The sequence below is a fragment of the Calypte anna genome, chromosome 4 (assembly GCF_003957555.1).
Source record: "Calypte anna isolate BGI_N300 chromosome 4, bCalAnn1_v1.p, whole genome shotgun sequence".
Classification (NCBI taxonomy): domain Eukaryota; kingdom Metazoa; phylum Chordata; class Aves; order Apodiformes; family Trochilidae; genus Calypte; species Calypte anna.
This window is the reverse complement of record NC_044247.1, coordinates 8,371,812-8,396,147: the sequence shown is the minus strand read 5'-3', so window position 1 is coordinate 8,396,147 and position 24,336 is coordinate 8,371,812.

The following is a 24,336-nucleotide window of genomic DNA, read 5'->3' as shown; positions in this document are numbered from 1 at the left end:
GAGGTGAGAACAAAACTCTCCTTCTGAAAAGGAGTGAAACTGTGGATTTAGGTACTTAAATTAGAAAAACGCAGTATGCAAAATCAGGAAAAGTCAGCACCCAGAAGATAAAGGCATTCTGGGGAAACCTCACGGCACATCGGTTGTATATGGAACCTACTGCAAGTTCTGTCTTTCCCAGTACTTCCTCTGTAAAAAAAGGATGGCCACTGGCAGTAAATACATATAGAACAAGTATTTTTAGTCTGAACCTTATATGAAAGGAACTAGTTACATCTGCAGTGCTAATTATGTCTCTGGTGAAGGAATGAACTGCAAGATTTCAGCCAACATGAACAGAGTGGCCTTGGGTTCCTCTGAGACACATCCCAGTCTTTCATGCAAGGGATTTTTTTATTTTTTTTTTTTTGTAATGACTGTTGGTAGGATGTGAGGACTGTGTTGCAGCCCATCTGAACTAAAGGTCTCTTCAGCCTGAAATGACAGGTATGCTTCCTGCAGCAGGGGATATGGCTTCTGAGCAGTTTCACAGTCTGAAGTTTTCCACAGTGGTGTCCAAAGGAAGGGACAGCCAAACCTGGCTGGTCCCCTCTACCCTACAGCAGGTAATTTCCAGAACCATAGCTGTGTTTTAAAAAACTCTGAGAACTAATTAACTAAATTATCCAACTAAATTATCATTGAGTTAATATTTATATGACACAGACAATCAAGGGACAAGGAAACTTGGGAGAGAAATTAGTTGACAGAGGAGGTGTTCCTACTATTTTTATAAGAGTTGCAGTGCCTCAGTACATTTCTTTATTACAGCTTTCATGTTCAGAAACTTTGGTTAAGTTAAACTGCATGTCTGCTTTTAATTGGAAAATGAATTGCAAATCAAGACTGCTTGTTAGGTGAAGGACTGTAGAAATCAGCATGCTCAAAGTGCTGAAGGTGAGGCAGCCTGGGGTAAGTCAATACAGGCAGCTTCTCTGCAGGTTTCACTAAATTTATGACATCTGTATTTTCTGTCAGACAGGCACAAAAGAATTCAGGCCCAAAATTCCTAAGTTAGCAGGGTTAGACTCCTCTCAGGTCAAGAAGATATGTAGTTTTGTCAGTTTGACATTAAGCTCAAAGTTGTAGTGTGGAAGGTGCCACAGTAATACAGCTTTAAAGCTGCTGAGTTACAGCACGTGGAGCTATGGTCAGTCCTCAGTTGGCCAGGGATCAATGTCCTGTCATTCATTCTTGGTTCTCAGGAAAGTGTGCCAGGGATACCAAGGAAGAAATCATGAGTCCTGAAACTCATTTAGGTCAATGAAGAAGAGTGTATGTGTTGAATGAATGAGGCTCTCCAGAGCAGTGTTCAGCAGTGAAGAAACAATGTTGACAGAGAAGTCAACCTCATGTACAAAGGTATTTTCTCTGTAAATTAAAACCTTGATACAAAAAATTATCAATATATTTGTATCTTGTTTGGATATCTAAGCTGATATCTAAATAAAATTGTTGCGTAGCATAAATTAAACACTGGTTTTGAGCACTGGCCCACACAAATTCTATCAGTATATCCCTAAGAGGTCCACCTATACTCACCTGCTGTTAACTTTATTGCCAAATGAAGTTTAAAAAAATCATAATATTATGTCACTATGCTTATGATACTAGTATAAAGATTAGCAGGACCACAGTTTGTTTCAGTAACTAGAATACCTTGACATCAAAGGTTTAGCCATAGAGAAGGTCTACTAGCTTAACAGAAGGCCAAAGGTTCTGGAGTCCACTCGGACACATCTTGCTTATTATGTACTCCAGTCCTTATTCCTTAAAGCCAACATGAGCTGCAGGTAAAGCAGTTACTGGTTAGAAATTTGGCTACAGCAGTCTGACTTGAACACTTTAATTGTGCTGTTCTCATGCTACCTTTGTATTTAGTGAATGACAGCAGTGGTGAAGGTTTAATGAGCTGTGAATGACTATACAAAATACAGAGGATCACAAAACCTGCTCCTGGTAATTTACATGAACAGTTACATCTAAATGCCAGAGTCTATGTCATGATCCATTGTTAATATACTCCTTATGTTTCCTTTTAAGACTGGTTGGAATGTAATTATTTTCAAATCTCCAAACTAAACCTGTCCATTCTGGTTTTCCTTTATCTGAATCATTCATTGATACCCAGGAAGCCTCCCTATGAACATCAGCTCTCTAGAGGTTTTAACAGTTGATATTTTATACATTCATATTTTCACCTAACCCAAGTTTGAGAGAGAATACTCTATGTTTCTGTTTAAATATCAGTCAGACTCTGCCTGTGGATTTGCAGACTGCCTGTGTTCCCTGCTAGAATACTTGTAGACACGTAGCACTGCTCACAAACTTGGAGACTCTTGAAGAGTGAACCAAATCATTACCTTGCCTTGCACAAACATTTGATCTTCTGCTTTTTCCAGCCACCCAGAGTGCCAGAGCTTTTACTCTTTGCAGACTGTAACTGAGAACAAGCTATATCCTGAATGCAGTTTATGTTTTCTAAAGACTGCTGGTATTCTTGCAAAATGTCTGTATCAGATATAACACTGCTTTCCTCAGGAGACTTTAAAATCATATCTCAGGGGGACATAGATTAACATAGTAATCCTTTAAGCCAAGTCAGACAGTGTTATCTCATATAGTTATTCCCTAACAAAGAACTCTTCATCTTCTATATACTCACCTGCACTTCTGGCCATTTAATTAAAGAAATTCCTATTTTTAAGAAATCCTCCATTTCTATCTCTGTCTGTCACAGCTCAGGAGATGACTTGACATCATCTATCCATTAATTACATAGATAACCAAAAGCTGCCTCCCCCATTAAACAGGAAAAAGTATAAGAAGCAAAAAAAACCAGAGACAGAATTGATGAATGTCCATTTTTTTTCTCCCTGTTAAGGTACCTTCACTTCAGAGCTTGGTTTGAATGTATATGGAAATGCATCAGGAAAAATAATTCACTTCTAGACCTTTAAACACACAGGTGCTATTACTATCAAAGGATCTATTTGCACAGTCTATGAAATGCTAAAAAATAAATTAGAGACTGGCTCAGTTGCAGTACCATGGCTAATGCTGTAACACCACATGGAAGATAAATTCAGAAAAGCTGGGAAGTAAAATATGTTTCACTATTGCCAACTCGCAAAAGATTTTAGAAAATAAAATCCACAAACCAACAAAATCTGTATAAAACACCAAGAAACCTCATTGTGCATGGTTGCTATTCAATTTGCAAAAGATAAATCCAAAGTATAGGCAAACATTTTTCTTCTTGTATGTCAGTTCTGCACAATCACTTCAAATATGATAGAGGCAAAAAAAAAAAAAAAAGGAGAAAATGCAGTGCACATATAGTTCACCATCTGAATGGCTCAGTTTGGCACTCTTATGTCATTTTGCTCAATGACTCAGTTTGTCCAAATCACACATGTCTACACTTTAAATTTTTCTCTAGGTACATAAAGTATAAGAATTGTTGATTGCAAATATTTATGGTCAAGTGTCCAATTGCATTTGTCCACGAGCTATTACAAAGCTCTGTGTCTACACTGGGATTAATCCTAATTTAAATGATGCTATGCAGATAGTTTGTTTTAATGACAAAGCCACATGCTCCCTTGTAAATTGAGCATGCAGATCAGCGGCAAACACCAATTAAAAAAAATTCCACAATGCAGCAGTATAAGGGATATGGTGTCCCTCCATGGTGTTAACAAGTACACAATGTTTTGCCAGTGCTGGTACACTTGTTCCCAAGAATTATTTCATTATCTTCATACTCTGAAAAATGGTAACCATCCTGCTTTACATGATGCTAGTTATAGCCTTCTTTCTTCTTTATGTTTTTTCAGGAGGAAAAAACAACCAAGCCTTAAAATCACTAAGATTTTTTTCTCCATGTAAATTGTAGGAAATTAACACACTTGGAAAATGGCCAAAAAACCCTTCTAGGTTTGTTCACATTTTGAAGGAATGTCCATCTTTCAGAAATGCAGAAATTCAAGCAGTGCATGTGAATTGTAGGAAGAATCATGAATACTAGTCCAAAATTGCCTAACCAGTATAACCAGCAGGACACAATAAAAAAAGAGATGTTCTTTTCCTCTGAGATACTGTCTTAACACCCTCCATACCCTCTCATTTGGATTTTTAATTCTCATCTGTAGCCAGGTGCCTGAGGCTGCACTGGGCTACAACATCCTCTGTCTCACTTTGTTTAACACAACCATTGTTCTTTGTTTGATTCAGAAGACATTGTTTGAGTATTTACTGAACACATGGGATAGCTGATAAATAAGTAGGTCAATTAATCTAAACAGGTCTTAAATTGCTGTTTCACTTCCCCTGAAAAATTGCAAGGGATGACAATTTATCTGAAGACTGAATTCTGCTGCAGACTTCCATTAATTAGCAATCCAGTGTAACAATCATTGAGATTCCCAAAGGTCCTGAAGATCAATGGTAAGAGTATTTTCCTCACTCTAACATTATTTATTCATATAGTAATTTTAAGTTATTCTTTGCTGCAATATGATGATTTGTCAAAGACAAAGCAGTTTCCAGTGATTTACCTTTGGAGAAAGGTGTTTATGAAAATAAGAGAATATTCTTAAGGCCAATTACTAAGAGAGCCAAAAGACTGCAGAATTTGCTACTCCTGGCATATAAACAGGAGCAAACAACCTTGCCTGTATCTCAGATTAGTGTCTTAATTCAGTGTCTACATTGCTTTATTTCCTTCCTCTCTCACCCCTAAAAAAAGCCAAACAAAACCCTCCAACACAAACTTATGCTTCAATAAAAATAGATATTTCAAGAATCTTTAAAGTGCTTGAAATGGTAAAGTTTAGGAGATGGAGTTCATGCTTAATTTCCACGTGCATAAAGATATTTTGTGCATGCTTCACTAAAGCTGTAGTCAAAAGGAATTACAGCATAATAACTGTAGTTTTTTAAGACCTTCCAGACTTCATCAATAAATCTCTTTGATGCTATATGAAGATAAGGGGAAGTTTAATCAATAATTAATATTAATCACATTCAGTCAATCAATAACAGAAATATTACTCTTTTCAATGCCCAGAGAGTGTTCTGTTAGGTATAAAATCAAATTTAATTGAAGCTGGGCATGCAGATAGTTGTTAATGCTATCATAATTAGTTTGTTTAATTCTGTGATTGGCAAAGTCCCCTGTACCTTTTGCAGACTACTTGAGTATTAAATTCATTATTTGCACCTGCTGCAAGAGAAAGTTGGGCTGTTTATGTACTGTTCACATACATGAGACTACAGAGATACAAAGGTTTTGTTATCCCTCCAAGGCAGTTGAAAAGTTTGCTCAGATATTATTAGACTGTACCCAGAAATCTGAGCATTTCTGATGACATCTGTCAATGGAAGATGCATCAGTCACCTGTGTCTTGTCAAAAGCTGCTTTTCTGTGTATGATATGACTTTCTCTTAGCCTCCCAGGATCATAAGGTTGCATAGTGGAGAACAGCAATTTCATCCACTGCAAGTTTTTAGGGGGACAAAGTTTTGGTTTAACTTGGGAATCAGAAAAGGGAAGTGCTACCCACTACTCTACCTGGTCTTTCTTGAGAGATGTCAAAGTGAGCCTTTCTATTCCCCTCACACTTGAAATAGGAGGTCACAGCTTAAAAGTCACATATTTAACAGCCTTCAAACAATGTATTTAGTGCCAGAAGACCTGAGCCAGAGAAGAGAAGTAAACTTTTCACGAACTGTGCTCATTTGAGACTGTTCTCTTTCCATTCCAGTTCTGCTAGTAGGGGTCTATTTTGCACATTATAAAATAGGTAAATGTTAAGTAGTTCAAACTGGCAGCTGCCTAAAATGGTACATTTCCCACCCAGTGTAAAGAAAAGACAAAATAATCTCAACAGTATTTCTCAGTCACCCTGTAAAGTGTCACTGGCCAAAGGCCTGCTCGGTTCCACATTTTGGTGGGAAGCAAGACAGGGATGTGCTCTGATTTTCACTTAATTAGGATCTAACATTTCCTTCCGAAAACTAAAAACTTTATATTTTTAATTTTATAAAATCAGAGAATCTCCCTTGCATTGAGTCTTAACCTATCTAGGTGTTTATATAGGAATTAATACTTCAACACATACTGATATTCTCAGTTTCATCCATTTTGATAGCTGCCTTGAGCTCACATGTATAAAATTAAACAAATACATGAAGATTTGTGAGCTCAGGGCCTTAATAAGGGAGCCATTCTCTAGCAGATTTGACTGAAATCCAACAGTAAAAAATCCCATAGCATTAAATAAACAGAAGACAAAAGCACAAAATGAAAATTCATGAGCAAGAACACAACAAAGAATACCATCGATTAGCTGCCTGAATGTTTGTTATTGCTTTTTTGGCTTTTTTTTGAAAAATAAGCACAGATTGAAATTTGCTCTGTATTTATTTTTCTGTCCTTAAGCATTCCTGATTGCTGCAAGATTCGGTCTTTAACATTAAGCTGCAGTCTTGCATCATTATATATTTCACTTACCATTTACTGTAATGCTGAATGACTGATCAATTGGCAGTTAAACTGCTCATTAAGAAAAAAAGTACAAGTTTCTCTAAACTCAGCTACTCCATTTTTCTCCCAATCATTTCCTTGGTCTATTAACAGGCAGCTTTTGTCCTACTGTTCAATAGTGCAAAGTTAGATTTGCCTTATTCTGTGTAGTGTAAAGCACTTAGGCAGTTCTAAAGTAAAATACTTTTTTGAGAAGCTTCTTTAGAGCAAAAATGACAGTAATAACATACATCTTAAATGCTAAATTTCCATGTTAAAGCATCAGTTCAGCAATCTGATCTATGAAAAAGCAAAGTTATTTTACTGTGATTTTATTTGTTACAATGAACTGACTGCAATTCCCAGGAGAAAATATGAATGCTATAAAACTTAAATTTAAAAATCTGACACTAATGGAAACTTCAATATGCAGACAAAATCTGCTTAGTCAGCAATCACAAACAAGGACCACCATTTTCTTTCAATAACCTTTGCAACTTATAAGTCAAAAGCCTTTTTAAAGAACTTAAAGCAAATGTTCACAAAGGTGCAGCCTCTGAATTTTTCAGCCACTCAGCTCCAACATTGCAATGTGGTCTTGGTGAAAAAAAATTCTCTGTCACCTCAGATGATCCCAAGTTATGTACATTGCATGAACCTCTTCTTTTTCTTCTTGACAAGAATCTGGGGCACATATATGTATATGTACATACATATATGTAAAACAAAGTCACACAAGCAGATGTTCAGAACTGAGATATTAGTGCTCATGAAACACAGCTTACTGCTCATCTGCATCAATATTGTGAAACTTCTGGCTACATGGAGTGCTGCCCTATTTCATCACTGAATATTCCCTTTTTCCAGACAGATGGGTTGGCAGCACTTTAGCTTCAAGATGGAGGACCAGATGCCAAAAAGATTAAAGGTATCTGTTTACTGAAGCTCAGAGGTGATTCTTCCATTCTATAACATTCTTACAAGACAAAACTTGCTAAAGCCAGTTGAAAGTTCTGTATCTCCATTCAAAGGCACCAGAAGAACAGAACTATCACCCCAAGCACCAGAACAAAATCATATCATTAAAAATCCCCACATGCCCCAGGCACTGCAATGCTGACAAGATGAACTGAGGAATGTAAGGGACTGAAGTGCTGGAGGAAGGATGTATGAAGATCACTAAAAAATTCAAGAGAAAATCTGTAGGATGCTGAAGAGCACAGAGATGCATGGGGACCATGAAAAAATGGAAGATGCAGGGCAACATCCTGACCAGAAACAAGGCCAGGAGAGCAGCCAAAGGCACCTCTCCTGCTGAGTTCCTCCTCCCAGCAGGGAATCACAGAAACAGCATCCCCCACTCCTTCTTCCTAGAGAAACTGAACATTGGATAAAGTTGCTGAAGCAGCTGGGATAAGAAAATGAAGGAAATGGCAGATCTCAACAGCTTTACTCTCACTAGCTAGGGTAGTGGTTTTTACCAAATCTTAGAAATAAGGTAGAATATTTTACTGTTGTTTTTCATATTGTTCCAGTACAGATGTTAGAACTGCAACTTTCTGTAGTTTTAACAGTTCAGTACCTAAATACTAATGTAAAATGCCTCTTCTGTGGGTCTTTTAGGCAGATTAAAGATGTAATTCTCATTCTCTGCTTTCTGCAATAGCCAGTCTTTCTATAGGTTTGTTTTTTTTTCATTTGGCTAAGTACATTTGAAAGCTCTGACAGCTTGAATCTCATCAGCAAGAGGAAAACAGAAATATGACAGGTCTGGACCCGAAAGACAGAACATTCTGGTTTGTGTGACATTAGGGAAGGAGATTTTATATTTTGGGGAAAGAAAAAAAACCCTCATAATCAAGCAGAAAAATCAGAAGTTATCTGCCAGCACTTAGAAATTTGTCTATCCATAGTTCTGCACAGAAAGTATGAGACGTTCAGAGGTAACTCCAAATATTTACCACAAAAAAAATCCAATTTATCAAATGGTTGTCACCAATACATATAAAGACAGTACAGACAGGGACCCTTTGCTTCCTTTTTTAGTTTGTAATTCTACCACTTGTGCTATAGTTATAACATGTAAGAGACCCTGTACAAACACAGTGTAAATTTAATCTATCTTCTGAGAATTTTCTAACATTAATGAAAGATTTTTATTGCTTTTTTAGAAGGCAAGTTCTTGAATTTGCACTTTAATATATTAAGTATAACTTTGTTCTTATTACTATTTTTTGGTTTGACTTAGTTTGTCTGCCAAAATCATATCTAATCTCTTTAATTATGACCACACAGAAAATTCAAATTCATATTGAGAAGAAAAATGTGGATTAACCTGCTTCCTCTCATTGGAACTACAAAAGCAATACTTATCTTTGATTCAGAGATGAAGCAATGCATTTGGTGGTTAATTTTGAGCCATCTGTCATGACACACCAAGTGTGGCACTGGACAGTAACTGGACTCTCAGTTTATGAACACATTATATAAGAGGCCTAAATCAGCAGACAGAACTGCAAAGGAAAAAATAATCTGTGGTGTACCTATCAGAAAACCAAAGACCTCACCTTCTCCTGATGCATAACTCTTTAGGTGATTACCTTTTGTGAGCTGGATTACTTCATTAATTGCTTATTAGGAATAAATTTAAGCCTCAGACCTATGTGCACCCTTAGTTCACCACTCCAGGTAGGACAATTGAAGTAAAACATGCAAATAGCTAAGGAAAGCACTGACCATCTGGAAAGACCTTCCATGTGCTTGGAAATCCATGTGCATGCTACCATTCACAATTGTAGCATGAACAGATTTTTACCTTGGCAGATTTTTGGTTTTGTTGTTGCTTTTTCCTTATTTTGGAAAAAAATAAATAGCTTTGTTTCAACCAAAAATATTCCAGTTTAGCTCCCAAGTTTACGTGGGTTTTTTTCATGATTCCAGACACTGGAACCTAAATACCACTTTGTGACAGTAAGAAAGATAAACAAACCACAATGTTCTTTACTGAGATAGAGAAACAACCTCATGGTAGCTATAATAAAAGCAGAGTGAGGCACAGGAACCATTCTGAAATTCTGCTCTAACACTTTCTGAAAAAAGCATTTCTAAAAAACTACCCAGCTTTTCAGATTTGACTCTATCTTAAAATGAAAACAAAATATGTGCTTTGGTTAGTTACCCCCTCTCTCTATATGTATGTATATATAGATATATATTAAAAAGCCTTTATTTCTAGTTCATATAAAGTTATAATATAAGCCAAATAAATGTCAGGAGGTGGATTTTACTATGTCAACTTAAACATTAGGCCTAAAAGCTATCACTGCTCCTTTAACTTTTAAGTATAAGTCTTTCCCACAATAAAATAGTCAACTACCTCCCTACTGAACTATAAAGAACAGATTTAGTGGATACATTATAGTCCACTACTCTGTGCATATACCTTTGCAGCAGAAAGCTGAATTAAATGCTGGACTAAGCAAAATCAATTCAGCTGTAGTCAGCAGATGCATCACCTTACCTGTGATCACAACACAATTTGCAAATGAAGTACTGCCAATGTTGTATAAATAGTGATGAACATTGCCTGAAAGGTTTGGGTTTTTTTTTTCCTTTACATAGACATGCCTCTGGAATTAAGTCCAAAAGTATGGATTTTAGTATGTAATTGAAAACAATGGATTTTAGGGGCTATGTCTTTCAATGTTCTTGAGAGATACCTCTGACAGTAGTTGTGTTAGTTTCCTAATGAGGAAATTAAAAATATGCCTTTGCTGCCACTATGATACACACCACTCTGTCATAGTTTTCAACACAGATAGAAATAACTTGACTGAAATATTAAAGGAGCTGAAAAATGAAGTTTGTAAGTGAGAAGGAGGAACGTGGGATATCACAAAGTAAGAACTGGAATGGCCTTCCTGAATGAAGAAATATAAATGAAGGTCAGGGGCTGTATGAGTAAATTGAAATGAAATTAAAGCTCTTTGGGCTGTGGTGTACTGAAGCTTCATTCCAGCAGTCTAAAGTAGCAAAGTCAACATAAAAATCCTAACTGCTTTTGAAATGTAGCTTGATAAATTTATTTTACAATCCCTTTCCTATGCCTGGCTGCACTAGCAGGGAACTGGGTTCGGTCATGAAGGGTGTGTCTTCCAGTACTCTTCCTTACTAGGAGATATAAATAATATCTTAAATGCTTGTATTGTTTAATTTAAAAAAATCAGTGGAGTGAATTTTCTAGTTAGCTGGAGCTATTATGCTGGTGCAGAGGGAAGGAGGCTTTGCCAAGCTAAGTGTATAATTTGCAATGACTGCAAATTGAGTGCACCTGGATGGAGGTGCCCAAGGAACTCTATGACCTGACAAGATTATCACAAAATTCACAGAAAGTAAATAGCTACTCCCACCTGTGCACATATTTTTTAAACAATAACGTTTTGGCATAATCCTGAAGAGATTAACACTGATGCATAAATATGAAAATGCACATTCTACAATGGAACAGCATTTTTTCCTAAACACAAATTAAACAATTTAGCAAAATCATTTAGAACTATTCTGTTTTCATGAAAACACAATTTTGATCTCTCTCCATGCACATGAAAATAAGCACAGGCAGACTTGTGTCCAGATTATCTGTATGCAATTTCTGAATTCTAGTCCAAAACAATTTATGTCATGATTGACAAATTAAAAGCTCAGTATTGCTTTGGGGGGCAGTCAGCTGGGTAAGTACCTCCAGTCCCAGTTTAGCAGGTGGTGATGCTCAGTTAGGTCTGGGAAAGGATGTGATTAAAGCTACACCTTAAATTTAATTTTCTGTAACTAGAGAATTGTCTTATTACTCAGAGCTATTTTCTTTATTGCTTTTCAATAAAAATGGAGTTAAATATTCTTGTGTTTCAAAATGGCTCTGAAGTACTAAATTTAGACACAATGATGCATGGCTTTTTGTTAATATTCAGAATATCTGAGACCTTTTCTCCATTGACATGCTGAAGTCTTCCACCTTTGTTAGCAATACTGAGGATGGGCCCTTCCACTTATGGTAATTTAGAATAACCATAAGGGACTCTCAATTATGAAGGAAAGAATAAAATAGATACTTTATGAAAATCTTTTGATGTGCAATGTCTATCCAAATGACACAGTTGTGTTGGAGGAAATCTGAAGATTCGGAGAATCATAGAATCATAGAATCCTAGGGGTTAGAAGGGACCTCGAAAGATCATCTAGTCCAACCCCCCCTGCCAGAGCAGGGCCACCTAGAGTACATCGTGCAGGAACGTGTCCAAGCGGGTTTTGAATGTCTCCAGTGAAGGAGACTCCATGACCCCCCTGGGCAGCCTGTTCCAGGGCTCTGTCACCCTTACAGTAAAAAAAACAGACTGGCATTTTTAGCAATTATATTTCTGATTTTTGAGAAATGCCAACTGCTTTAATAATTTTCTTCTTAAAAAAGAAAACCAAAACCAAACAAAAAAAACCCCACAAACAAACAAAGAAAAAACCCAAAACAAAACCAAACAAAAAACCCCAAATAACAGATTCAATGCACCACTCATAGGATAAGGAACTGTCTGGCTGGTCACACCCAAAGAGTTGTGATCAGTGGCTCAGTGTCCAAATGGAGATGTGTGGTGAGCAGTGTTCCTTAAGGGTTGGTATTCAGGCCAGTGCTATTTAAATCTTCGTAAGCAACATGGACAGTGGAACTGAGTGCACCCTCAGCAAGTGTGCTGACACCACCAAACTGTGTGGTGAAATCAACACATTGGAGAGAAGGGTCATCCAAAAGAACCTTGACAGGCTCAGCAAGTGGGCTTGTGCAAATTGCATGAAGTCCAACAAGGCCAATTGCAAGGTTCTGCATCTGGGTCAAGGCAATCCTATGCATTAATATAGGTTGGGAGGAGTGAGGATTGAGGACAGCCCTGAGGAGAAGGTCTTTGGGGTGGTGGTGAACCAGAAGCTTAACATGAGCTGTCAATGGCTGCTTGCAGCTCAGAAAGCCAACTGGGTCCTGAGCTGCATCAAGAGAAGTGTGGCCAGCAGGTCAAGGTAGAGGATTCTCTCCCTCTACTCTGCTCTGGTGAGACCCAACCTGGAGAACTGTGTCCAGTTCTGGAGTCCCCAGTATAAGAAGGACACAGAGTTCCTTAAGCATGTCCAGAGGAGAGCCACTAAAATGATCAGAGGGCTGGAGCACCTCTCCTATGAAGCCAGGCTGAGAAAGCTGGGGTTCATCCTGGAGAAGAGGAGGCTCCAAGGTGTATAAAGTCTTCCCAGCCTGCCTTCTGTTGACCACTTGCAGTAGCCTCCTCCAGCAGAGTTATCCCATCCCTTTTAAGAGCCTTTCTCAAAGCCCAAAATGGAAAATTCCTAGTCCTAACATCCCATTCTTACATCCACCCTATGTGAATAAGTTGGCTTACTTGAGATACGAGGAAGGCTACTGCTGTAGATGGACAGCCCTTCACTTTCTTTTTTTAAAATTTTTCATAACTTCATGCAAAAACCCACCCCGTGGATGCCTCAGAGGACCAAGATCTTCACTCACCAAATGGTGCTCCCATGGCCAAGCAGGGACCTCCTGTCTCTTCTATATCATACCATGAAGCTCAGGTTTTCTGGGGAGCACAAACACATAATATTAGATATTTGGTGCTTTCATTTGTAAATTAATTAGAAACTTAGGAAAAGAAAGTAGCCTTCCTGATAATCTACAACTGTTCCTTCTATTACCAAGATTAACAAGTTTCCTCCTTTTCTTCTGGATTTTTTTAAAAAATACATTTTGTGTTTTAAACAAATTTGAGAAAAATCACTATTTTTAATACAGTTGTGTTGGAAGTAACTGGCAAGCCAACTCTGAACTATGGAGAGATACAACTTCTGTTATTAAAAATCCAACACCCTTCATATTCAGATGTTTCTCCCAAGTTTTGGCTTGTGCAAAATTTTAACTCATAGCTCATTACTTCTAGCTTATACATTTTATAGTATTTTAAATTCCCAAATTAAAGATTTGATCGTCCCTGTTTTAACTTCATACAATTTTTTTCTAAAATGCCATAACATTGGGTTGGATTACACCAGCATCTAACTCGGATCTTAACAAATACATTTTAAATTAATCACACTGGGTTTTTTTGCATGATGAACTTCAACGGTTTATCTAAAACACTGCAATCCAGAAATGCTTCCATGTCCTAAAATAAAGCTAATAACCTTGCTAACTACTTATTTGCTGACAGAACACACTGTACTTATTCTCAAAATGTGAAGAATTCAGAATTTGAAAGAAAAAAAAGCATTGAACAAGGTGTTAAGCACATTTTTTGAAAAAAGCTTCATCACCTAGCTACATTTAGACAATAGCCTTCTCTCCTTTAAAACCAGTCTAATTAAATACAGCTGGAGATAGCACAAAAGAATTTCATTAATTAATTGGCAACCTGCTGACACTAATTAAGCTATGAAAATTCAACTGCCTCACACCAGATTTTAAACATTAGTCAGTTACATTTGGTAGGAAATTTGCCTTGCGTCTCATACACAATCAAAAAAGAGAAAATGAACTGTGTGGTTAACATGTGTGAGAACAAAATAACCTATTATTGGAAAAATTAGATATTAAACCTGGCATTAATACTAAAAAGAAGTTGTGCTATAGAAACCCATACTGATAGATGCCCTTGCAAGTGGGATTAAGGGTTTCGCAACTACATTCTCCTTGTCACTACACAGGAAAGATTCCTTGAACACCATCAGCAGAGCATCCGAGGGGAGCTACCTTTGGTTAATCCTCTGCTACACTTGCTGTAAAATGCCACAAAGCTTCACTTCACCCATGTTTGCCCATCTACCAGTTAAGATTTCATGTAGTTAACTAACAGGGAACATATCAACTCTTTTACCCACTTTCTTAGTCTCATTTAAAATACCAAACAAGAACTCAGTTAACATTTTAATAAGTAATTACACTGTAACAGGAAAGATTTATTATTTAATGTCTCCAGGCCTACTGCAATGAGTGCTTCTACTATTAGCTGAGGGGACATCATTGAATGCCACCTGGTGCATGCTCTTCCTCTTTCCAGAAACCCCCCACTATCTCAATACAAAAGTAAGGTTTCAACACGATGTAAAAAATATCCTAGCCCTGATCTACATCCACATTATCTATTAACAAGCTAGAAAAAAAGAGGAACATAGTACAGAATAAAAAGATTTTCTGCTTCTTTAAAATCCCAACCCTTAGAGTGCTGCAGGGACTCTAAGAATCAACATGCAATCAATTTGTTTTGAAATAAATTATTGTGGAAAATTAGCATATGAATTTCTTTTTCACGAGACAACACAGTTAAACCACACAGCCTCTGTATAATACAGTACAGCATAATTTTCCCACCTTACCATATTTTCAAAAATCTAATTAGTTGGAAGCTGTCAATTAATTTTGAATCTGTAAAAAAGTATTTTTTCTGAAGCAATTTTATAAAAACTTATTTATATAAAGCAGACATTCTGTAACCTAATATGCTTTCAGTTCTGAAATTCTCAGTCAGTACCTGGTGAATCAGCCAAGAAAATGGCAATGTTAATGAGTGGCTCACCTGTTAAATGCAAAATCTTTACAAAATAAGTAAAAAAGAGAAAAATCAGAACTTTAGATATATATTCTATTTCACACTTGTCCTCCAAACACATGTTCATTGTTCTAAGGTATGAGCTTCATAATGGGGCTGTAACTCGGTGTAAAGCCAAATAAAATTTGCAATTTCTGTGCAGGTTAAGATGAGAACCTGGGATTCTCAAGACTGACTGGCAAGATCTGAAGAACTGCATCTGATTATGTCCTCCAATGCTTTCTTGCTATGGTTGAGCTAATCCAAATGGGAAAATGTAAGCACATGCTTAAAAGTGTCTTTTTTTCACTGAAAAATATGCAAGTCCCATTGTCTCAATCATTACTATACAGTGAAAAAAATCAGTGAGATGTGAATATTCTCAGCACCCACCAGAATCAGTCTCTTTCTGACGTGTTGATTACAATACACAAAGTACAGTCAAGAATGTGGTTTCCAATAAAGGTGGAACAGAACTATGTTCAATGGTGCACCATTCCCACCTCTAATCTTATGAGAAACTATTACAGTTATGACTGTAGTAAAAGAGAAGATAATAAAACTTAGAGTGCAACTGTGAATGTTTGATAATGCGTTTGATTAACAGACAGAGTAAAGTAGTTCACATGTTCACATGGAGTCTTCTGCTTTTCAGCCTAGCTCCAGATATATTCGTTTGACCCCAACTTTGAAATGCTGTGAAATCCACTTGTCAGCAAAGCCACCATGGTACAAGAAGACATTGTGATTATCCAGTGCAGCAGAACCTACCCAGAGGTTTTACTTGGGTACAAGCAAGGACTGATAAGTTCAAGGGGAATAAGCCCATACTAAAGACTATTCCTCAGGTTTAGACATTTGATAATTTTTCATAGCAGAGTCAGAACTTAATTCCACAAGGATGTTTTTGACAGACATTTATTTATGTATCAATAGTGAAAAATGAGTGACTGAGGGAGAAATGCTTTCATCTGAGAGGATACTGCCAGATGAGGGCTAGGAGGTGGAAGCTTTTAATGTGGCACAGGATATTGTCTCACTGCGAGAATGGCGCTCAAAACAAGGCCCAGAGACATCTTCCAGGCAATATGGAAGTTTCTAATACTTTTCACAAAACTACCAAAATAATAAAGGAAAATAAGAGGTCCGTAAAATGAAAGCAATATCTTAATAATGGAATTTTACTCTATTGCAATTAAAAAAAAGGCTTCAATATTACATACATGGAAATATTAATAGCTGGAAGTGGCAAACTCTTCTACTAGGGACTTAATCCTTCAGTTATCACAAAGACAACAAACTGAAAATTAAGACAATGAAGGTTATGACAGTAGAAAGGAAAAAAAGTTCAGGCCATGCCTGAGGCATGAAGCAGAGAGCAAAAGTTAAAGGAAAAATTCATGAAAGATGCATGACTATCAGATTCACATGTATTAGTGTTAAGTGCATTCATTAAATGATCATAAAGTATATATGGCATAAAATGAAAGAGAAGAGCTAAGTGTCTAATAGAACCTGATTATTTCAGTGTGTGAAAAGCAGCAGGCCATGAAAAGATTTAAACTGAGATCACTAAATCTTGCATTCCAGCTTCCACTGCAAGTAAACCTTATAGAAAGAAAAAAACCAAACCAACCAAAAAACCCCAAACAAGCAACCATCATAGAGTAAAGGATAAAAATGACAAAAAGAAAATGAGATTGAGTGCGCACACTGCAAATCTCCTGAAAATACCTTGGTAAAGGAGTTGGAGTGATTCTGACCAGGTCATTTGTTAGTTGCAGGCCTTTACCTTCCATTGCGGTTTATATCATCTGTATTATTTCATATAAAAAGTTATAACAGATCCTTTGGCCAGGGTTTTGACACCTCTGCATGAGATTTTGTTTAACACCTCATCATTTGGTATACATATGCTAATTGCTGCTGTTTAGCACCTGTTTTCTCCTTTCCTGCTGTTCAGGCACAACACACAACTACCACAACTCGGCAGTATTTGCAGAGCATTTCACCACTTTACAGAGTAAATGAAATACATCTTTTGAAAAGACAGCAAAGAAAATCCTGTCCCCAACTCAAGTAAAGTAGAAAACTGGCTGAAGTAATCACTTCTCATACTTTTTTTTCATTATTTTTGTTAATATATTAAGAAAGAACAAGGCAGGTATGGAGAATGGGAAGGAATGATGTGGTGCAGAAGCCTCTCCTTGGCAGCTTTAAAACTTTTTTGTGGAGAGTGTCCATCATGTTCCATACCATAACCACTCTGCTGCTTTGTGCCAAGCCATTACCCTTGTTACACTGAGCCTACTTCATTACAAAATTATCCACAGATTAAATACACTTTTCCCAAGAATTTGCCATCAAGAAATTCAGCCACTACTACTCTGTGCCACTGGAATGAAAGTAGAGGATGAAGGATTGCTCCAGTGCCTGTTTCCATGGCTCTTAGTTCCTTGAGGTCTTAGCACAGCTTAAAACTTTCCTCTTTCATCACCTCACTGATGTTATGAGTTTTCTGCCTTGGAGGTAAATAAAGGATGTGAGAAAATGGAGAGAACATTTCTCAGAATTTCAAACAAGATTTTATGCAGAGCTTTTGATCAGATAATTTTAAGGATAAATTAGAAGAAATGATGATAGAACTTCCAGGGTAAAAGAACTACTAGGTTCTTGAGATTATCTTCTCCTTCAAAACATGAGGCAAAGGCCTGTGCACTGCAGGTGAGAAGGAAATGAAGGAAAGAACAACATCAATGCTTCAGGCACTGTTCCTTGAGCTTTCAAGATAACCTGAAGCATAATTTGGCTTCATGTTGTATGCAGGTCTAAAGCCCAATTCAACATTCCCTGCTGAGCTAGTCTAGATAGCACATGTAGCTGTGGCATAGGAATGTATAAAAGAAATTTGATCATTTTAATTTGAAGAACAGAATACATTGCATAGAGCTTTCCAATTCCTTGACATTGAAAATAACATTGTCTGACAGTTCAAGGGTTAAGTAGCCACTCATTCAGCACAGCATCGTTTATCTGCCAACAGTATGTGTCTCTTGTTGTTACTTCAAAGAAAAAAATTCAATAAAAATTTAAATAAAAACAGATCTGTCAGTACAAAGCTTTAATATTTTACACCATACTCAATCTCTTTTCTTTCTAAAGTGCTTTCATACTTCCTGAACTTGTCCTGCTGTACACAATTCTCATTATTTAAAAGAAAGAAACCATGAATCACCTTTAAACATCTACAGTTTCCTGAAACGTTAACATTTATTTTTAATAGACATCACTGAAAATGCCTTCACTGAGTACTCTAGAATGCTGAAAAACCCTATGTAGATTGAGAGACCTGTAAGAAAACATAAATGAAGCATTCGGCATCATTACCTACAAGCAGATTACTTGGCTAAGCACTCATGATCCAGAATATAACATTAATAGTTTCATTTCTAAGCATAAATCTTTCCCGTCACATATATGAAGGATGCATTATTGCTTAATTTCCTATCCTCTCACACAGTATCTTTGTTGTTACAGATGGCAGACCATATGATAAATATGCTTTGAAGTAGACAAAACAAAGGATTCAGTTATTCAAGACAATGGCCCCTCCCTATATTTTTGCCCAATTTCTCCTTTACCCACTCACTTATTTTATGAATTTAACAATTAAATACTGTCGTATTCACTGCCTATGTCAGACTGGTGTTTCAAAGCTGCTAGATCCAAGAAATCAAAGAGTTTATGAGAGATAATTAACATCTCTCTTCTGTAAGGTGTAATCTCTCCATTTTAACCTTTCTGCCATATATATTTTAATAATAAAATGATTCATCTATTTAGAAATCTCTTTAATAATTGAGCCTTACAGTGTAACTACTTTGAGATGACAAGAAGTGAGCCAATGGCCCCATGTAAGATTCAGATTATAATAGCTTCCATAAAAAAACATTTTCTTTAAATTTTCTTGCACAACCTAAAAGCAAAATTAGCAATCTAACAAAGCCAGTATGTTCATATAAAGAAAAGGTTGTAAAACATTATCATAATTATATTCATACAAACAGGCTCACTTCTATTTGATTTGAAAAGTTTCTTCAAGGCAAAAATACCATAATCTACTTTCTATCCCAGTCACAAGTTTATAACCATGCTAGAAATTACAGCACTAAAATTTTGTGAAGAAAATTATGATACAGCTTGTCTTTTCATATCAGCTTTACTGGGCAAAGTATAAGCATTAAAATGATAACGTGAATAATCTATTATCTCATTTAAGTATCTTCATTATTTGAAATGATAGTTGCTCCACACTAGTACCAAAATGCTTTAAGTATTTTTAAAAGTCATAATCCTATGCCATTCTCTTCTTTACACAGGTGTTAACTATAAAGTCCTATCATAAATTATGAAATAAAAGGGTTTAAGTCAAACCAATAATATTAAATCCGTCCTTTTGATAATAAAATCCATGCAGCTGAGAGCTGCTCATTATTCATTTTGCTTCCACAAAACAACCTGAATTTATTTTTTCTAACTTCACTTCTCAGTTTACCTTCCTTTTCCCAGAAGAAAAACTGTAGCTGTCTCCTCCCTCCTGTATGCAGCACTGTTCACTGGTATGAATCTACCTGGATCATATTATCCCATTACCAGTTATGAATCCAGGTAATCCTCATGTAATCATCTAACTGCAAACATGTTCCTAACCATATTACCACTGAAAATCATCTGAAATCCCCAAATAACCTAAATGTGATTTCAGACATCATCCCACAATACTGTTAATTACATAGATTAATTCATTTTTTAAACAGCTCAACTGCTTTTCTCACAACTGTCCCTGCCTGATAGGAAAACCAAAACCATACTGTAAAGTAAGCCATAGTGGAATGCAGTCCCCACAAATTGTAGAAAGCTGATCAAATACTGGTCAAAGCTGCTCTTTCTGAAGTTACTGCAGAGATACACCTGCAGTTCAGCCCTCACATTCAAATTGCCAAATGATCCTTCCCATTACGTTCAAGGAGATGTATGGGGTCAGCTGGGGACTTTCTTGCTGTACTCTCCCGAGAAGAAAAAGCAGAAAGACAAAGCTGATGCAAAAAACCAAAAAACCCAAAACCCACCCAAATTAAATACTGTAGCATTTGTAGATGGTGGTAGATGAGACTTCTCTGGTGGAACTCAAGTGAAGACATTGCTAGAACAAGGACGAGATGACACAAAAATGAATGAAAGTGTGGATTTGGAGAAGAGGGAAAGAGCATCCTGTGTTTTCAGAAGGCAGCTATCACACCTCTTAGAGCCTGGCTCAGCTGCAATTCTCCGGGCAGTTTATAGGCCAGGCTAAGCTGTGAAAGGTCTGACACAACTAATACTGAAGAAGAAGGTGTTGCAGCCTTCAGAAATGAAAGGCTACAATTCAAGCAGTCAGCATGGCTATGCTAGCATTAAGGCTCACTTGTCAGAGCAGAACAGGATCAGAGCAGTGTAGAGTTTAAAAGAGAGTGGAGTTTGAGTCCCCTTAGGAAAGTGCACTAATGAGGCAGTCTATTTATAACAACTAATTCCAAGCAACAGGCATACTGGAGAGCTCTGCCTGCTTCCACAGTCAAAGGAGAGGAATAATCTCCTTCTCGAGAAGACTGTGACATTTTTGTTATGAGAGTGAGGAATAAAATGAAATGAAGTGGCAGAAACTAATTGCAGTTTTTCAAGTCTATGATGGGACACCAGACCCCATTCCTTATGGGCAGATTTAAGGAGCTAGTAAGCATCCTGCATACGTTAGTACACAACCTTTTTTTGCTCTTCTGAGAGGAAAAATATTGGCCTTCTGTTGCAACATGAGTTCTCAAAAAGCCAAGAATATAGCTGGGAGGCTGGAAAATAAAGTGGATCACATAGCCAAGAAAATTATGCCCAGGATTCAAAAGTGCAGATAAAGCAAGTTGTATCCCAGATGTGGGAGGTGTGAATGAAAGGGAAGAAGAAACAGTTTTGCAGCTCCTTAGTTTAACTGTGATTAGATAATTGCAAAAATAATGGTAGAAAAGCATTAAATGCATCAGAAGCAGCCCACAGCATGTGCAGAAAGGGGGTTGCTTTTCCATTTCCACATCAAAATATTTCTTCCTGTGGCCAAATCTCACTATGGTTCCTTTTCTTCTTTGCAAGTCTTAAATAAGTTTTTGATGACCTGTTTTGATATCCTTAGATGGAAAATATTATTAATTCATGGTTATTTACAGTGGAAGTCACAGAACAGAATTGTAGCAGTACCAACCACCTTGATTTATGCTAGAAAATCTATCTTTTGAGCCTTTTGTTGTCAATGTTTTTTCATTTGTTTTGCCTTTTTTTAAAAAAAGAGAATAGCATAAGAAACCTTAATTTTAGCAAATCAAGAATTATGCATATGGAAGTTCTTGGCACTACAAGGGAAAAAATTTCTTCCCTCCTCCTGATTTATATCTGGCAGTCATGCTATAATGCATAATATACACAAAATGCTCTTTTATGATTTAGAAATGCTACACAAAAAAAGTTTGAAATCTTCCTGTGGAACTGTAACTGTGCAATCAATGAAAGCCCAACAGTTAATCAATCCTAGCTTCACCAGTGATTAGTTTATGTAAGGGCAGCCTTCCTCAGGTTCTTGATTTAAAAACTTAAAAGTTAATTCAAAGCAACATGAGGCAGCCAGAAAAGCATTGGCTGTTACCTCAGAAGCCACACATTTGAAACTTATGACTTACAAAAGAAAGCCTACTGCTAATAACAACCACAAAAGTAGCAGAGGATTTGATAATGTACCAAAGATTAGTGTAATCAGAAAGTGTTTTTCAGTCAAGGAAAGAAAAAAAACCACACACAAAACAACTCCAAAAACAAATAAACAAACAAAAATCCCCCCCCAAAAAACACACACAAAAAAATTAAATTAAAAAAACAGCACCACACCAACAAAAAAGAAGCAAACAACTAAACAAAACAAAACCAGAAAAACAAAACAAAACAAAAAACACAAGGGAAAAAGCTTTCTAAAATTTGCATACGGGTATTAAAATAGCAACTGATAAAGCCAAGCTTTCAACTAGTAAGAAAAAAACCCAAACAACTTGCTGACTTTTTCCCATTAATTATCTATTATAACATTCAAAAAGTTACAGTATTTCAGACAAGCTAAGATGAAGATATTATTCTCACTGAAATTCAGAGGCGTATCAGATAAATAGAATTAATCTAAAAAATTCTCACTGCTCAGAAGCACAGAATGCTACAGATTCCAATAGCAGTTTTCATACCTGTCCCACAACACTGCAATGTTAATAGCTCTTTGCAGTTCAGTGACCGTGTAGGTAAATCTGTAACTGACTCACTGTTAAAACAAAGTTCTCCTCACAAAAACTCCACATTAGAGTAGAGAAAAGCTGGAAACAGCAGTAGGATGATACTGCTTGGTTCAAAGAAACATATGCCAAAAAGAGGATAATATAATCTGAAAATGATGGACAAACAAAAAGTGAGAAGTGGTGTAGCTTTACCTGGAGAAAGAGGTTTCTGGTTTAGATGCTTCTCTAGATTTTCACTGATTGATTTAGGCCAGGATGTTACAAACAACTTATATAAAATACACAGTAGTAGATCACTTCCAGAGCTAAAAACCAAAGGTAAATACACGAGTGGCTCTGTTTTTCAATATTATCCAGTTCCCCAATTTCTCCTTTTATTGCTTTTTCTACTTTACACCACACTTCTGCTGTGGTATAGGTAGTAAGCCTTGGCTAAAGTTTTGCTTCAATCAAAGGAGATTAAATCTACAAAACCTGCACCTTGAAACCTACCCACTGCAAATCTAGGTCTTATTGGCCTGTTGGATGTATGTTGAGAGAAGCTCATGCCCTTTTAGTCAATCAACTGTAAAGACGCCTGGTGATAAATTAAAAAATGCTCTATTTTGTCCTTAATTCTAAGTAATTTTATATCAATACTAGAAGACGAAAATCTCTTCTAAACACCTGCTCCTCTCTATAGGTACCATAGATACCACACAACTATGAAAGAAAAATTGTGTAACTGGTCTTGATCAGAGAAACAGAGTCCACATTTAAGAAACTACTTGATTGTAGCAGGCAAAAATATAGCATTAAGAAGGCTTAAGTTATGGTGGTACTATGCACATATTAACACCTTTACAGACATAAGAACAAAAGCTGTAATCAACAGGATTCCTGTTATTAGTGTTGAAAAGGATGTCTAATCATCTGTATAATTGAGACCTAAGACCCAAAATACAGGATATTTAAATGGAAACAATGACTGGAATTTTTTATTAATATTTTTCATTTTCTGGATTCTGTAATATGATTTACACCTTTAAAATGAAGTCTTAGTGCATACATATGGAATATGTGTTTAACAAAGCCCTTAAAAAGAGAATTATATCTGTCCTCCCTTTTTTTTTGCTAGAAAGAAGACAACAAGGATGTCACATGTCATGGAAACAAACATTGCTATGTTGCTTCCTGAAACTTACCTTAGGCTGAAATCCATGTACCATTTTGTCACAACTGAAGATAAGAAATGTGCTTGGGTTTGTAGAAATTGGAAAAAAAATAGAACAAATTAAAGCTGTTATCTTTTAACAAGATCAACAAGGCAATTTAACTACCAGTGAACTGGAGGTGCCACTTCAGTCATATTAACCTCCTCAGTACCCAGGTCTTCCAGCTGCCTTCAACCTGTACCATCATCTGACAACAATCAGCCTTTACTTATAGCTATTCCTTCTTTCCACCTCTTCTGGATGCTGCTTAGCTATCTGATTGTAACCGTTACCCTTTCTTCCATCATTAAAGCTTAAAAAAAAATTATTCCTCAAACATTAATTTTTTAAGAGCTCAATTTCTCTTGACATTTGTTGGTTATTTGCTCTCTTTTTTCTTTCCATATTTTTCTTTTTTTTTTTTTTTATATCATAACTGATTTTTTTTCCTGTATCTGGGAAAATTAGTAAACAAGACAAACTTCAAAAAAATCAGCCACTGCTGGTAATTCTCCAGCAACAAGCAGTAACTCCTCCCACCTTCACTGGATTGAGCTATTCACCAGGAGGAAGTACTTCTAGCT